We start from the raw sequence: 17,441 nt of genomic DNA on the forward strand, positions 1-17,441 counted from the left end.
GGTGGACAGCGCATTCCGGAAAGCACTCCTGTAAACGATGCCAACACAGCTTCAGGGCTGTACATAAACTGTTAGGACTGAGCACACACCCGCCGGGGCACAGGGATGCCTTGCTGACGCAAGAAGGACCTGGTTACGCAGGGGGTCGGGGGGGCAGGCTTGCCTGATGCCGTGTCATGCCGGGGTAGCTGCCGAGGGGAGATATTCAGGCCCGAGGGAGAGTGCTGAGCTGACTGTCTGATGAAGACAAACCATCCTTTATTGTCTTACTTGCTGCTTCTTTTTTTTTCCCAAAGTTTATTTATTTATTTTGAGAGAGACAGTACAAGTGGGCAGGGGCAAAGAGAGAGAGAATCCCAAGCAGGCTCTGTGCTGCCAACACAGAGCCTGACGTGGGGCTCGCACTCATGGAACCCCGAGATCGTGACCTGAGCCGAAACCAAGAGTTGGACACTTGACCAACTGAGCCACCCTGGTTTGCTTATTCTTGGATGTAAATTTCCGGTGCTGTCAGCGACAGTGGCTATAAAACAAACCTTAGGATGCTACTACCTCAAACACTGTCATGAGAGCTTGATCAGGGAGAAATGAATCAGTAGTGTGTCCCCACCACTCTGTGCCCAGAGAATGCTTAGTCCCCACTCTTACTTCTTCATTAGCTTCTTCACATTTAAAACCCAAAGGTGACTTCCGGAGGTGGAAGTACAGCTCAGGTGTTGCTGAGTGCGTCTCCTAACACCGCTGCAAATATGACTCCCCCTCCCATGTTTTCCAAGCTGTCTTCAGCCTTCATCTGTAACCCCGGATCTCAGTGCCTGTTACGTGGTCTAGCTAGTGGGGAAAGTGCAGTGGTGACCACATGGGCGGCTCATCTACGGCGTCCTAGAGGGCAAGAGTCCAGTCCAAGAAGGTAGAGCTGAAGGTCTCCCTGGTGGGAGCTGCACCAGTCGCACCCCTAGCCACGTGCCCTCCCCTAGAAGGCTTGTGGTGATTTCTGTCAATAAATCACTACCTGGCCCTGCGGAGAGCTGCCAAAGGGTAGTCTGCTGTGGCACTGCTAGTATCTGTTTTCATTCTTAGCGCCTTCCTGCCAACAACTGTTCAAAATAACAGATGGACAATAGGATAAAACTTCACTAGATGCCATTTGCCTTTTGCCAGGTTCCCTGAGCTCTGCTCTATTCAGGCTTAGAATGAACCGCTCTACCTGCCCAGATGAACGTAGGACAATTTGGAAACACACGGAGAACATATGCTAATACTCTGATTGATTGGTTTTTGGGTTCAATTGTAAGCCCAATCATAACCAGTCCTGCTTTCCAAACTGAATATCAGAACCAGTAAAACAAACAAACAAACAAACAAACCCATGTCATTTATTTATGGCTGTTATGGACTGAACTGTACCCCCCCCTCCAGTTCAGATGCTTAAGTCCTAGCCCCCAGTACCTCAGAAGGCGGTAGGACTTTTAATCAAAATGGAGATAGGGCTTTTAAAGAGGTGATGAGGTTAAAAAAAGATACTTAGGGTGGACCCTAATATCCATTCTGACTGGTGTCCTTCTAGGAAGAGGAGATTTGGACACATAGACACCAGAGATGTATGTTCACGATGCAAAGGCCATGGAAGGACCCAGGGAGAAGGTGGCCATCTCAAGTCAAGGAGAGAGGTCTCAGAAGAAACCAAACTTGCTAACACCTTGATCTTGGACTTACAGACTCCAGAAAAAGAAAAATTAACTGTGAAATGCTAAAAAATAAGTTTCTCTTGTTTAAGCCACCCAGTCTGTGGCATTTGGCTATGCCGGCCCCAGCAAACTAGTAAAGTAGCCTTCAGTGTTCATCAAACACTAGATGGTGGTGCATCCAGAGTGGTCGTGATCTCCTCGTGCACATACTGCTGCCTTCTGATCTTCATACATGCTGGAGACTCTAAGTCCAGATTCTTGGGGACACAGATGGGAGACAGGCTGTAGACACTATGACTAAGTCCCAGAACACCAGGAGTGTCACCGATTTACTTCCAATCCAGATGAATACATGGCTTCCTGGAAGTCGCTGCCTCTAAATACATGTTTACTTTGGGGGAACAATAATCTTTTAGTTCTATCAATTACTTACTTAAATTTTTAAAAAGTAATCTCTACACCCAACATGGGGCTCAAACTCATGATCCCAAGATCAAGAGTTGGATGTTCCATCAACTGAGCCAGTCCGGTGCCCCTGTATCAGTTACTTTTGTCTTCACTAATGATATCAAATAGTCTCACCCTAAGAAACGATCAAGTTGGAGAGTTATGTTTGCTAAACTTAAAAGGAGCAAAGCAACCAGCCATGGAATAATCACTCCCCACCCCCAACAAGCAATGGAGTGAGTGCTTGCAAATGTGAACAGATACTTTATGCTACTGACCAACTTCAATAGGCAAATATTCATTTCATTCATAGGTATTCATAAATTCATAGGTATGAATATATTTCCTGGGAATAAAGAGAGATTTCCAAAATTCACAAAATATGTGTTTTTTTAAATTTATTTTGAGAGAGATAAAGAGCGAGCAGGGGAGGGGCAGAGAGAGAGGGAGAGGGAATCCCAAGCAGGCTCTGTGCTGTCAGCACAGAGCCCGATGTGGGGCTCAAACTCAAACTGTGAGATCATGACCTGAGCCGAAACCAGGAGTCGGATGCTTAACTGACTGAGCCACCCAGCTGCCCCCCAAAATACATGTTGAATTAAATCTGCATCCATCTCCCTGTATCCTCTTGCTGGTACCCACAAGTAATTAAGGTTTTTAGGTGTGATTAATTATATCTATTTTATTTATTTATTTTTAATCTTTTTTTTAATGTTCATTCATTTTCTGAGAGAGAGAGAGAGAGAGAGAGAAGCAGGGGAGGAGCAGAGACAGAGAGAGGGAGACATAGAATCTGAAACAGTCTCCAGGCTCTGAGCTGTCAGCACAGAGCCTGATGTGGGGCTCAAACCCATGAACCATGAGATCGTGACCTGAGCCGAAGTCGGAAGCTCAACTGACTGAGCCACCCAGGCACCCCGAATTATATCTATTTTAACAAATATTTACCAGGCGAGCCAAACACTGTGTTAGGAAGTGGGGAAAAAAAATCATAAATAAAACTCTGTCCTTAACTTTCAGATTATAAGATTCAAGAACAGTTGCCAAGCAGAAGTTAGACTGTTTGCCCAAGGTTTTAAATTCAAGAGAAACCAAAAATCTGGAATTTTATATAAAATCTAATTTTATATATTGGTAGCTAGCTAAAAACTAGTTTATAATGTCAGTGAGGACTAAACAACCATGGCTATGAGCTGGATCTGGGGTGTGTGTGTGTGTGTGTGTGTGTGTCCACTTTACAACTCAGGTTTGCATTTTACAGGCCAGGCTGGCCTGGATACACCTGGAGGACAATTACTGGCACCAAGGCAACTTTCATAACGTTGGCTCTAAGTTCAGTTTGTACATTTGGTACATCCATCCACTGAACTGCTATACTCGCCAGCCGTTCCCCTGTTGCCCTCACCTCTCTCCTGCCCACTTGGGGAATGGTACTGTAGTTCTCCTTAACTATCAAGAGAATGTTCTCCTCTCCACCTTTCTCCCCATCACTCCTTGCCGCAAAGACAAGTACAAGGGTTCCTGGCTACTGTGTGGAAAAGGTCCCTCTTCTCATAAAACAGCTATCACCGGGGAAGCGGTGGTGCCTACTCCTCATGATTAACCCACTCGTTCACTTGAATGCTTACGCCAAGTCCTGAGCAGGTGCCAGTTAAAAGAAATGGATCCTACAGTGTTTCAGCTCAGGGACTGGCTGGTGGAGTGGGGATTAAGGAAGAAAGAGGGTCACATGAGTGCTGCAGGTGCTCAGGAGAGAGGTGGGTGGGGCATGGGAAGACCGCACAAAGGAGAAGGTCTGCGTGAGGTTCCAAGGTTGAGAAGAGGCATCCGGGAGAGGGTGAGGGTAACAAGTATCAAGTGTGGGGATGTGAGGCAGCCGGGCTGGTGCAGAAACTCAAGACATGAGGCTGGAACAAGATGCTGGGGGAAGGAACACATGCAGAGAGGCTGACCAGAGCCAGTGTAAGGCCTCCAGAGGTGCCTCCCGGAGCTGTGGGGAGATACTGGAGGGTTTTAATGGAAGGACAACATGGTCAATGCAGTCTGTTCTTCAGGAAGATCACCACAGTGCGGGTCTGGAGCACGAAACTGGAAGGAGCCGAGCGGAAGAGGAAGCCCTATTAGGATGCTGCCATGATCCAGGAGCGCAACGGCGGGGAGGACAGATGTGAGAGAGCCTGGTGACAGACAGAGGTGGGAGAGTGGGGGTGAAGGGAGGGCGGGGGTCTGGAATAGGTGGCGAGAAACCAAGGCCCCATGAAACACGTGGAGCACAGTCTTTGCTGGACATCGCTAAGGTGTTCCCCTGGCCAGAGGTGCTGGAGATTCTCTCTGTGGATTCCATCGTTTGACCTTTGGGGATCTCTTGGTCAGAAAATCTACAGAAGTGCTGAGATTTCCTGGGCCTTAGGCTAAAGGGCTGTAACTTATGGGGTTGTTGCATCTTTTTTAATATACATATGAAGTTTATTTATAGATTTCGAGAGAGAGAGGGCAAGCATAAGCAAGTGAGGGATAGAGAGAGTAAGAGAGAGAGAGAGAGAGAAACCCAAGCAAGCTCCGCACTGTCAGCATGGAGCCCGGTGTGAGGCTCAAACTCATGAACCATGAGACCATGACCTGAGCCGAAATCAAGAGTTGGGATGCTTAACCCACTGAGCCAGTCAGATACACTGTGGGTCTGTTGCATCTTAAAAAGCAAGAGACACGACTGGTCTCTTTCAGCTTTCTGCCCACTCAGGGTGGGACAGGCAGATGTGCATAGCGTGGTCATCCCCTTCACTCTATCTAGACCCCTGCGATCAGTTTCTTGAACCTGATGCTGCAACAGATGTACTCTCTTTAATACTAAACCCCATCTGCAGGCAGGGAGGTCCTGTGTCAGGCACAGCACCACCCCAGAGTGAGGGAAGTGGGTTAACTGCTCAGTGGTTACTAGGATTCTTCTATGGAGCCCCAAAGCGTCAGACAGAGCCCCTGCCTGCCTGCCTGCCTGAGTATGGTAACTGAGATGGACACACTCAGTGGAGCTATGTGAGCTGGGGAAGACTTCGTGGAAGCAACAGGACCAGTGGCGAAGAGAATGACGGAACATGTCCAGGAAAAGGCATCTATGCAAACACATGCAGGCAGGCAAGGGACTGGTCTTGTTTGCGAGAAACAGGAGGAAGAGGCCAGACGAGAAAGAGTGTTAGAAGCCTGGAGTTCTAGAAGCCACTGCAGGTTCTCCCTAGGTGATGTGAAAGAATAGCGAGCAAGGCTGACTGAGAATTACAGGGCAGCCAGGAAGGAAGAGAGTTGGGATGGAGAGCAGGAGGCCAGGGGTACAGTCCAGAGTGAGACTCCGGACCAGGGGAGTGGGAAGACACAAGATTCTGAAGAACCTCTTCCAAATGGCTAAAGAGAGAAAAAAAGAAAAAGAAAAAACCCTAAGAAACCACAGCTTATTAAAAAAATCTGCTGGTCAGGGAATCCTATTCAAAGAGGTGCAGTTGTAGGGGCACCAGGAGGGAAGCTTTTGAAATAACATAGATGTGAAATGGTCAGTGCTTCGTGTGTAACACAGCAGAACTCCCACAATTTAATTGAAAGGTTAGTTTTTTATTTTAAAGTAACAGCATGGAAAGAAGTAATGGGTCTGGAACACTTAGATGAGGTGCGGTTTATTCAGTGCCTGTTACACGCTAGTTACCGACCAGGGAGCTCACGTCCATCACCTCAGGCAGCAGGTCAGTCTCGGACCCACAGGTGAGGCTCCTGCTGGGGAGTGACTTCCCTGGGCCGGGTCTCAGTGCACGGGGAGAGGCAGAACCGCACTGAGGCTCATGGCACCACCTCTATCGCGTTCTTGTTCCAAAGAAACTCCCGTTTTCTCGAGCCCCAGACCTGAGAAGTTTATGTAAACTAACACAAAACAAAGCTGGCAGTAAAAGTGTTGACAGCGGGTGCAAAGAACAAGACGAGCTCCGTCAGCACCGCTGCTGGGGAAACCTCCCAGCAGCACTTGCAGCAGAGCCAGTGAGCTGCTTCCCGCGGAACAAAACGGTGCAGTCCGCCCCAGCCCCGCTGCTCTGGTCCCGTCTGCCTGGCTGTGTGGCGACCACAGCTTCAGTGGTACTCCTGGGACACAAACAAGGCCCCGGACACCCTGAGAGGGCACAGGAGGGGGACAGGAGCAACTGGAGAGATAGCCTTGAGACCTTATTTTTATGGAAGAACAGCACTCCAGGCCTAACCTCCACAAAACGAAGGATTCACAAACACACAGGACGCTATGAGAACCGGGACATGCAGAAAAACCACCGGCCTTCCTTGGGCCTCAAGGCCTCAGGCTCAAAGCGCTTCCCCTCTAGCCATTGTCCCACGCTGCGATTTCAAGGCTGACCTTGGCCCAGGACCAGGTGTGCGTCCAGCTGGGCTGCTCCCAACGGGACTAGCGAGTGCAGGTACAGTCTCATCCAAGGCCCCAATTTCCAGTGGGCAGGGGTGAATGCTTCTTAAACCAAATGAAACCGTGTTTAATGACCTTGTTAAGAAACCTAACCGGAGGCCCAATTGAAGTAAAATGCCACTACAGGATCTGAACATGCACAGCCTCCCACCCGACATTTTAAGGGCGCTCTGACAGAGCTTATTGGGTGTGGAAAGCTGACAAGCATTTTACTTTGTATTATTTCTAAGTTGTCAGGGTGTTCACTTCAGAGCAAGCGCACGTTACTCAGACACTGCTGAGCATGCGATTCTACTGCATCAGTCCACGGGCGGCTGGCGGTGTCCCCTCGCCTCCGAACGCGCTGTGCTCTGCTTGCCGTGTGTGGGGCGCTCATTACTGGTGAGCGTGAGAAGCTGTGCCCACTGCAGAGCGTGACAGCTAATGACATAAGCACATTCTTTTGGCTTTCTTGCCATTTCCCCAAGCCTTCTACTGTAAGGGGGAAAAAAAATCTTTAAAAAAAAAAAGAAAAAAGGAAAGAAAAATAGGCTCTAGGCCTGATTTAAAGGCTCATCTATATGGGGCATCTGGGTGGCTCAGTTGGTTGAGCATCCAATTTTGGCCCAGGTCATGATCTCACAGTTTGTGAGTTCGAGCCCCACATCAGGCTCTGTGCTATTAGGGCAGAGTCCACTTGGATCCTCTGTCCTGCCCCTCCCCTGCTGATGCTCGCTCTCTCTTTAAAAAAAAAAAAAAAAAAAAAAAAGGCCCATATACAGTACATAGATTGTAATAATAACAAGCCCTTATGCAGGCATTGTTCTAAGCACCTACAGTCAGGATCCTCAGATTGGAAAGAAATCATTAAGAACCTGGTTGGAATCTGGCCATTCAATTGCTAATACTGAGGGTTAAGAGCCAAACAGCTTAATCTCATTCTGGGTGTGTCTGTCATTACCTCACTAGCATTTACTGTCCATAGTCCTGGGACAGCTGCTCAGAACATTCCAGGAAAGATACTACCGAGGGGGAGGGTCATTGCAGAGGCCATGAGGGTTACTGAATCAGAACCCAGTAAAAATCAGGGCAAGGGGATATTAGAATATGAAGGACTTGGGCAGTTTCTTGTTCCTTTCCTGGTTCCTGCAGAAGCCGGTGGGTTAACTCCTTTACATACGATGGCACACAATCCCGTGCCCTACCCTCAAAGCAAAACCACACGTGACTATCAGGTCACCAGACTCTGCACTATTCTTCTATAATTAACTGCAATTTCTACCTTCTACTTGACTCCTATCTTGATGTTGGAGGTGCTGGGGTTTCCTCCCAGCTGAGAGAGGAGTACTCCAGTGCAGGCTCGTCTGAATGCTTCCCTACTACGCCAAAGGACACTCGCTGGCTTGGTACCTGGCGAGCATCCAGCTAAGGCCGGAATCTAGATTTTTTTGGTGAGGCTCGGGGGCCCTCTGCTGCCTGCCTGCTGCAAATGTTAGCTCCTCACTAGAGTAAAGAAAATCTCCCTCAGGAACCTACCCACCTGCTGCCGTCTACAAGGCTTTCAATTCATTTCAAATATCCACATGCAGAGAAATGTACAACGCAGCTTTCTGTCATTTGAGCTCCTGCAATGTTAATATTTTATTCACATCTCATCAACAGGGTCTGCAGAACATTAAAGCCTGTGACCAGTCTCAGGAAGGGAACTAAAAGTCAAGGATCTGCCTAAGAAAATCCCCCAAGTAGCATCACAGCCTAGCCAAGCACACACTGTTAATCTTGTCACACAGAAAACAAAAGTGGGATTCAGACAGATGAGTGTGACAGGGCTTCCCCACATAACCTGTGGTCAGGAACGCTAGGCACATGTGGGCAGTCTGCCTTGGTCACTTACTAAATGGTGAGCACAGGCAGGTGGGTGCCTCAGCTCTCCCAGCTTCGGTTTCTGCAGTCTCATTCTATAACAGGGGATATAACGGGGCTACGGGATCGGATGAGACAACCATCTCCAGCACGTACAGGGTGACGGCACACAGCGGTGACCATAAATGTCAGCTGCTGTTCTGCATTGCTGCCGTCACAACTGCTCACGGCCTGGGCCCCTCCAGCGCAGCTGCAGGAACACCAGGTCCCATGGGGGTCTCCAGCAAGAAGACAGGATGGAGAGGCCCTTTACACAGAAGGTGACAGAGCCTGTTTCTGGACACCAGCTCACCAAGTGGGAGCTGGCTTCTCTAACTTATAAGGCAGAGGGAAGGGGCACCTGGGTGGCTCAGTCGGTTAGGTGTCCGACTTCGGCTCAGGTCGTGATCTCAAGGTTCCTGAGTTCCAGCCCCGCGTCGGGCTCTGTGCTGACAGCTTGGAGCCTGGAGCCTGCTTCGGATTCTGTCTCTGTGTCTCTGCCCATCCCCTACTCGCTCCGTGTCTCTCTGGCTCTCTCTCAAACATAAAAAATAAAACATAAAAAGAAAAATTTAAAAGGCAGAGGGAAATCAAGAGAGCTGACAGAAAATGAGAGCAAAGGGGGCTAAAAAGTAGATCTGCAGAGACAGCCAAGGAAAACGAATATGCTGTGCTAGAGCGGAGGGTGTGGAGACACAGGCAGTGGACAGTTTACCGGTTGCTTTCCGCTAACCCTGACCACCCAGGGATTGGAACTGGCCGTGAGCAGAGCAACAAGGAAATTTATGCGAGCCACAAGTACAGAATACTGAAAAGATGGCTGAGTCAAGTTGCCCAGTCTAGGAGTAGGAGCTGAGATACGCAGCAGGATGAATGACAACAGGCAGCATTCACTGAGCGCTCATGGACTAAGCATCTTCTTACGTTAAGTCATTTGGTCCCCGATCCCTGTAACAGACCTTCCCCCAGGGGTGCTATTTTCCTCCCTGTTCTTCCAGATGAGACTGCGGCACAGGGTGGAGCGGGCAGTGTAATACCACTCAGCTACCGAGGGCAGGGGCTGGGGTCCGAACACGGGAGGCCCTGCTCAGGCCGCCCCATTGGCAGCACTGGACGCACCGCACCGCCTGCTCTGCCAAAGTCTGGGAACTTTGGGCAGATCCCTCGGCCCAGAGCGGCGCTGTACAGGGAACACCGCTGCCTGGCCAACCTCCCAGGGATACGCTATGAGGACTGAGGCATGCAGGTGAGGACACCGTGTGGACACACTAGAGACAGACTCACTGCCATGGGCTGTTAGGAAGCCAGGGGGAGATGGGCGGGGCCTTTTGGTAGGAAGAAAGCTGACCAGAATGCCCCACCGTAGTCCTCATTGCCTCACGTTTCTGGGGGTTGACGTCTGCACCACACAAACAGATATTTGACAAGGCCTGAGCTCCAGGTACTGTGGCAACATATCATAAAATCAAACCACTGAAATCAAGCAAGTGAAAGAACATTCCTGCTGTAGAATCTGCCAGTGGAATGTACTGCTGCAGGATGCAAGGGGAAAGGAAAAAGAAAGGAAAAAGAAAGGAAAAAGAAAGGAAAGGAAAGGACTCAGAGAAGGAGCGTATGTGCATGTGTGCACATTTAAAACTGTGGGTCTTGGGTGGCTCAGTCAGTTAAGCGTTCGACTTCAGCTCAGGTCATTCGTCCCATGTCGGGCCCTGTGCTGACAGCTCGGAGCCTGGAGCCTGCTTCGGATTCTGTGTCTCCCTCTCTCTCTGCCCCTCCTCTGCTCATGCTCTGTCTCACTCTCAAAAATGAATAAGTGTTAAAAACACATTTTTTTTTAAACCGCTGGTCTTAAGGAAACAGCAAGAGGAGTGCCTTTAGAATTGGCCCGGGAGCAGCTAGAAGACCATCACACAGGATCCAGAGCCAGCCACCTTCCCACTTCACAGGCTGGCCCGTCCGTATCTGCTTTTCTGCTGGCCGCAGATGGACCCTGGGCGGGGACAGCAGTGCGGCTGCCCGGGGTGGGGTGCGCAGACTGTCTTCATGCCTTGAGCTGCCCTCACCTCCAGTCCGTCCTCCACACTACCGCCAGAACAGCCTTCTGAAACACGCGATGTGATCACATCACTCCCGTTTCCCACCCTGGATGGACTTCCCACAGGGACCGGCCACTTCCCAGCCACGTCACCTCCCCACCAGCTCTCAGAAACGCTTTGAATAAGCCGTGTCCTTTTCTGGGAGCCTCTCCTACTCCTCTGCCCCAGCTTTCCAGCAGCATTCCAGGTCCGGTCCTGGAGCCGCTTCCCCATGATCTCCAACTCCCCAGGCAAAACCAGTCAGGCCCCTCCTGCCTCACTGGGCCCAGGCTCTGAGGCTCTGACAGCTCCCGAGTGGCAGGCTTGCACCTCCACCTGGCCGCACGTTTCCACTGGGACATCTAAAAGGCATTTAGATATGTCTGAAACACGAACTGGGATGCCCCTGCCTCCCCACAAAGCTGTTTTCTCTGCCCTGTATCACTAAAGGATGCTACTGCCCACTAGCTAGTACTTCCAGTTCCACCTCAGATCTCTCTACTCCTTTTACTAACAAAAATGTGTATTATTTTGAGGGGGGGGGGGAGAGAGAGAGAGAAAGAGAATATCCCAAGCAGGCTCCACGCTGTCGGCACAGAGCCTGACATGGGGCTCAATTCCATGAACCGTGAGATCGTGACCGGAGCAGAAACCAAGAGTCGGACGCTTACCTGACTGAGCCACCCAGGCACCACTTTCTTCCACTCCTGTCTGTGTCTAGAGACCACTACCATTTCTGGCTGGGACCATAGAAGGAGCTTAGATTTTGGTTCTTACTTTCCCTCCAGGGCCTTCTGCCATGTCTCTAACAGCTTCTAAGCTTCTGGGAGAAAAACCACTAGCCCCGTTTCAGTGCACGTTTCTCTCTAGTTTATTCCAAGGGTTTTCTCAAAGCCTCAGAGGTCAGGCAGGAAGGCAGGAGCGTCAGCACCAAGGACAGGCACCCTCTTCCTTCCTAAGCCTATCAACTGTCACCGCATGAACCCTTCTCTGTCCATATTACTCGGGAGGTGTCAACAAGGAATCCTGTGACTCAACTTGGGACAGCTGTACCTGGTGAGCTGGCCCCAGCGTCACTGGTCACAACTTCCACATGCCACAGACAGCACTGGCCAACTTCTTCAGTACATTATTCACTGGCCTGGGTGTCCAATCAAGTGACACACTCTAGTGCTGATTTTCTAAATGGGAAACAGATCTAGAACGGGAAGGGAAAAGACCAAACTTAAAAAGCAAGTTCAGAACTAAGATAGTGCCCTCAAAGGGTGCCCCTAAGGATCTTCTAAAGAATGCTACAAGTGTGACTGAAGGCAACAAACTCCCTGAGCCACCACCAACCTTGAGGGAACAGGTTCACACACCCTCAAGACACAGCTTCACGGGCACATCTGACTGTTTTTGTTCTTTTCCCACAGTTTCTTCCCCCCAGAGACGCCTGCACTTAACAAGCAAGTGCCCCTGACCTCTCAAGATAACCGAGACCGCAGTAGGTGCTGTGTTGCCGGGACCAAGTACGCGCACGCTCTCCCTTTTCTAAACGGCCCAGCCGGTGGACTCTGTAGCTAGGTGTCGGCCCACACTTGCTTTTGCTCAAATGTGGACTCTAAAAATTCCTATTTTGTCTTGAAATCCTCTGGAAACACCTCAAAGGCCACTTCACGGAGTAGCCCTTCACAGCTGTCAGTGTCCCTTTGGAAGGGCAGCCAGTCTCTGAGCTGAAGAATAGACTATGACATTTTTGAAAATAAGCAGCACGTACTGGAGGGAACTGTGTGCAACCCTTTTGGAAAGAATTTTGGAAGTCTCGAGAAAATGGATTCTCTTGGACCTAGGAGTCTTCCTCTAGGGATCTATCCTAAGGAATAATTCTAAAAAAGAAAAGGCTTTACATACAAAGCCATGCACTGTGTCACTTGCAGCAGCAAAAGCAGAAAACGCCTTTTACCTCGGACCCAGGGCACATGTAATAAACTGAGGCACATTTGTCTGACGGAATGATAACCACCCATGACACAGGCTTGCAAACTGTTTAAGAATGCAGAAAGGGTTCAGGTCATGCTAAGTAAAAAAACAAACAAACAAACAAACAAACAAACAAACAAAAAACCACAACAAAACCTGGGCATGACACTGTACACATGGAATGATTATGATCTTATGGCAAAAAGCAAATGCTAAAAACACAGCATCACGTTAGGAAGAGAGGACAGGGACCAAAGGGATCTGTGTGACACTAAGCAAGTCTTGCTCTCTCTGCTTCCTCATCAATAAAAATGGGGAAAGCAAATACCTGGCAGGATTCCTGTAAAGATCAATGAGAAAACTGTGTGTGCCCAATAAATGACAGCTGCTATCCTCATGCAGGGACAAGAGGAACGGGTGGTGCCTCCCACACTCCTCACCACGCCAACGTAGGTACAACGTTATCTCCTTACTCTCCGTGTGAAGTCACGTCGGCCACAGGCACAGGGGCGTCATAATCTTAACTATGCCACTAGAACCTTCTAAACAGCTGTGCCCTCTATGGGTATGTACTTAACTTCTGAGCCAGGAAGAGGCTGCTTTTAGGCAACCCGCTTGAGCAATGGGAATCTGAGTAAGGTAAAAGGGCCCACAGTGACCACTGGGCTGAATGCAAACAGGCTCATTAAGCAACTGACCTTGAAAAGGGCCCTAGCTGACCAAAGGGCTACTTGTAACTGGGCATGGGTCCCCAAAAGGAAAATTCTATCCGTTCCCATCCCTCGTCACTCCCCTCTTAACCAAATCCCCCCACCACTGTCTCCTGGCAGTCTCTCCTTTGCTCTCCCGCCAGCTGCTCCCTTGCGGTGTATTCAATAAACTTTTATCTCCTTTGTTCTGCCTTGGGTGAATCCATTCGCCACCCATGCTGCCGGCTCCCCCCGTGACTGGGTTGCCCCACTGGCCCCAGCGTCCCCATCTGGTAAAATGGGGGTAATGACATCTCTCTCAGGGTTACTCTGAGGACTGGGAATAACTTTTAAAGAGCCCAACACAGCAGCAGATAATAAATTAATCGTATAATTATTTGGGGAGGATGTGGGGTTGCTGGCAGTCCCATCAATATTTTGGGACAAAATCTGCAAAAAGCTTATAATGAGCTGAGCAGAGTTTATATCCTAGTTACTCTGGCCATTCTCACATAGACAAATGAGAGACAGGATTCTCCAGCTTCATTCCAAACGGATGGGGACAGGGCAGGGAAGCTTTTGCTTAAAGGAAGAGTAACATTAGGATATGACGAGTTACATACGGTGAGAAGGTTGGCCATGGCTGAGTTAAGGACTAGATAAAAAAGCAGACGGTGATGTGTGAAGAACAAGGGAGTAGAAAAGCAATTCAGCCTAGCCAGTATCTGGCAGTGACTTGTGATAGCTGAACATGGGCTCTCTAAGCCGAGCCTATGCATTAAAACACAAAAACAAACAAAACCATCCTGATGTTCAGACTAGTGCCAGATTTCTGTTTTTCCTGACCTGCTCTAGGAAGCACCGGCCATCACTCCTGGAGCATGACGCTCCCTGGGGTTTCTGGAAAGCAAGCCTGGCTTGTGTCAGCGGTAGCGAAGATCGACCCGAGGAGTTGTGTAGTGTCCTCAGTTCTACTCAAGGCCCAGGTGCCTGTGTCCTGGGCAGAGGGGAGCAGAGCCGCCTCTACGGATATCTTAACAGCTATTCAATGGGCTCCCAAACAGCATCTGTTCAAGGCACAAAACCTTTGCCGTCGTAGGGTCCTCTCCTCCAGCAAGAAGGAAACATGAACTCTGGCCGGGGTGGTCTGCGGCTGCACCCCAGGTCCAGGTTCAGGCTGCGTGGGGAAGGGCCATCATTCAACACCCTGTCCACTCGCGCAGGCTGAGCACAAGTGCCCGGCACTGCTGAAGGTGGGCTGCGACCGGAGGAAGCCAGCTTCTGCTGGTTAGCCCTCTGCGCCCCCATAACCTCACCACCTTTGCTACCGGCTGCTCACTCCACACGATGCCTCCCACAGGGAGACAGCCCACAGCAGAAAGGGAGTGAGCCTTCAGCCACTGGACCCGGGCTGTAGAAACCGGGGAGGCTCCCCACAGTCGTCATCCACCGCAGATGTGGGGACACAGGGGTGGCTCTGCTGGCGGTGGCGGCCTGAGGTGGAAAGGACACACTCACCTGCAACAAAGTCACCCCCTTCCCTTTGCCCCACAGGCTCTCGGGCCTCTTCTGCCTTCACAACTAGATGGGTAACAGCGATCAGTTAGGAGAGGAGACTCCCCCTGGCCCCTGTCTGGGGTCTGAGCTCTTTTGGGGCCTGTGCGATCCCTCCTCTCCACACGGGCCAGCAGGGTTGAAGGAACCCAGGGTGTGAGAGTATTTTTAAGTCTCTGGAAGGGCAGGGCTGTAGAAATCGTTCTGTGACCTTATTTTCCTGGATGCTAAGAGACGCACACTAAACATAACTACTACGAAAATACAGCAAGCTGGAAGATGAACTCCACAGAGGCAACTTCTGCTACCTTTCTCTTTCTTCCCCAAACTCAAAGGACAAAGTGATAAGCTGACAATAAAAGGGGAGGGGCTTGGCAGGCAGGGAAGTACGCTTGAGCCCCTCTCCTCGCACAGACACATCCAAACGGCAAGGCACCAAGCTGCAAACGCTGAGCTCAGGAGTAATTAAATCAAATTAATCTTGGGAAAAGAGCTTTAAATATTCAAAGCCCCATTAATCCTCATGCCTTGTAATTAAATATGTATGTTAAGAAGGCTTGGACAAAAGCAAAACGTTCTCAATATGTGAATTCTTTACATTCGTAGCATTATAATGCGTTCTAAGTGCTGACCTCATAGAAAACTATGTAAAAAATCCAGTGAAGCGCACGTTGTAAAAACATGGCAGAAAGAATGTAGCTACAATCTCTGGCCATCCTGAGCACCTTTTAGAAAAATGTGCCTTGATAAACATCTTCAGTTTCCAGGCTCCACATAATTTGCCCAGTGATAACCCTCACTTAGTCTGGAATCTCCCTGGTCCTCACTCCTTGGGGTCCCGACAGGGCAGCCCTCACACATGGCTTGAAAAGTTCTTGGCTTCTGTTGCTCTGGAATCCTCTCTTCTATTTCCTTATTAAAACACACACATTGTGTCATCTTCCAGGAATAACCTTTCCTTTGCTAATCAACCACCGAGAGAGACTGGTCAGCCCAACCTATCGTGTGTCTTAGAGGGAAGACACCCAATGTTCCAATCCTAAAACACGGCATAATTGCCAAAACCCTCCAGGAACTGCCGCTGTGGGGTCTCTGAAGAGCTCTCCCCTTTCATGGGACCCCACTGCCTCACAACCACCCTGGAAAGGGCAACAGGAATTAGCATGTCCATTTTTCTGATGAGGAAAATCAGAGTGAATGATAGGCTGATGGTCACAGAGCAAGTAGTCTGAACGGCATCAGTTCTCCGATTAAATGCTACAGGTCCGAACCAGCAGCACCTCCAGGAAAGGCTGTCACAACGCGGGCCCAATCACTCAGTGTGCTCCCGTGATTTGTCTAAATTGCTCGATGGGCTCTGTGAGAACTGTTGTTATCAACTACTTCTTAAAAAATACAGGAGCTGGTGCTATGGACTGAATGTTTGTGTCCTTGCAAAATTCTTATGTGAAATCCTAACACCCCTGATGTGATGGTAACAGGAGGTGGGTGGAGCCCTCATGAATGGGATTCCTTAGAAGAGACACTTAGAAGAGACCCGGCTCTCTGCTCTGCCACGACGACACATAGAGAAGTCAGCCATCTGCAAACCAGAAGGTGGGCCCTCACAGGAACTGAATCTGCTGGCACCTTGAACTTGAACTTCCCAGCCTCCAGACTGCAAGAAACGAATGTTTGTTGTTTAAGCCGCCCAGTCTACAGTAATTTGTATAACACCCCGAGCTCAGACAGCTGGGTTTGGAAAGCCTGTCAACAAATCTTTCCAAGGTAGTGGTATTTGTGGTCATGGAAGTTTACTTACAGAAAATCTTAACAAGATAAAAGCAGAAGCATGGATTCATTACCATGGTCAACTGAATGTTAATCTGTCAGGAATACCAGGTTCAAACCCAAAACTAGAAATTAAGGGAACAGGTGGAGTTCCCAGAAAACAGAGTCTCTTTGTATCTATTTTTGGACAAAGATACAGTAGAAGGATTCTCATACCAATACCGGCGGATCTAAACAGCATCTTAAGTTTCTCTTCTGCCCCTTGCAAGATGCTGACGTAGGCACATTTCGTTCCAGGGGGAGAAAAACTAGATAAATGCGGAGAAATCAAGAATAAAAAAAACTCGCCTTTCGTTTATTTCCCAAGCCCCATGAGAGGGAGAAGATGAATGAACCCACCTGTATTGCAAGGACCTGAATATTAAAGGGGCCACCTAAGAATCTTACAAACACCCTCCCCCCATCAATCCTCAGGCCACCCCGTGACACAGGTATGTATCATTATACCCGTTGTGCAGATGAGGAAACCAAGTTACTGAAAGACTGAAGGACTGAGCTAGACCACACAGGTTATGCCCAGAAGTCTCACTGTCATTTGGCAATGAAACCAGAGAGGCGAGTGGAGCGGTAAATAAGCGTCAGAGGAATGGGTATGTCCGATCAATGAAGTCTTTGCCTCCTGTGTATTGATCTTGTTCCGTAACTGAGAAAACTTAGGACACAGAAACATCAGAAGTTTCTGCCTTGTGAATCTCACTTCTGCGCGACTGCAGATACGGACCCTGACACAACGCCAGGTCTCACAGATGGAGAGGGCGTGCAGGTCAAGTGAGTGAGATGGAACTTCACCATCGAAACTGCAGGAAGCTCTGCCGAGTCTTCTTGGAACAGTCATGAGAGTATTAACGGAAGACACTCCTGCTTC

The 17,441-nt window shown here is 49.4% G+C and overlaps 1 protein-coding gene across 2 annotated transcripts in view; it reads right to left on the reverse strand.

Annotated features, from left to right (window-relative positions):
• The window catches only part of RNF216 (ring finger protein 216), a 144,979-nt gene that overhangs the window by 48,187 nt on the left and 79,351 nt on the right, over positions 1 to 17,441 (reverse strand). The window lies entirely within an intron of this gene.

The sequence above is a fragment of the Panthera onca genome, chromosome E3 (assembly GCF_046562875.1).
Source record: "Panthera onca isolate mPanOnc1 chromosome E3, mPanOnc1 haplotype 2, whole genome shotgun sequence".
In the NCBI taxonomy this organism is placed as follows: Eukaryota; Metazoa; Chordata; class Mammalia; order Carnivora; family Felidae; genus Panthera; species Panthera onca.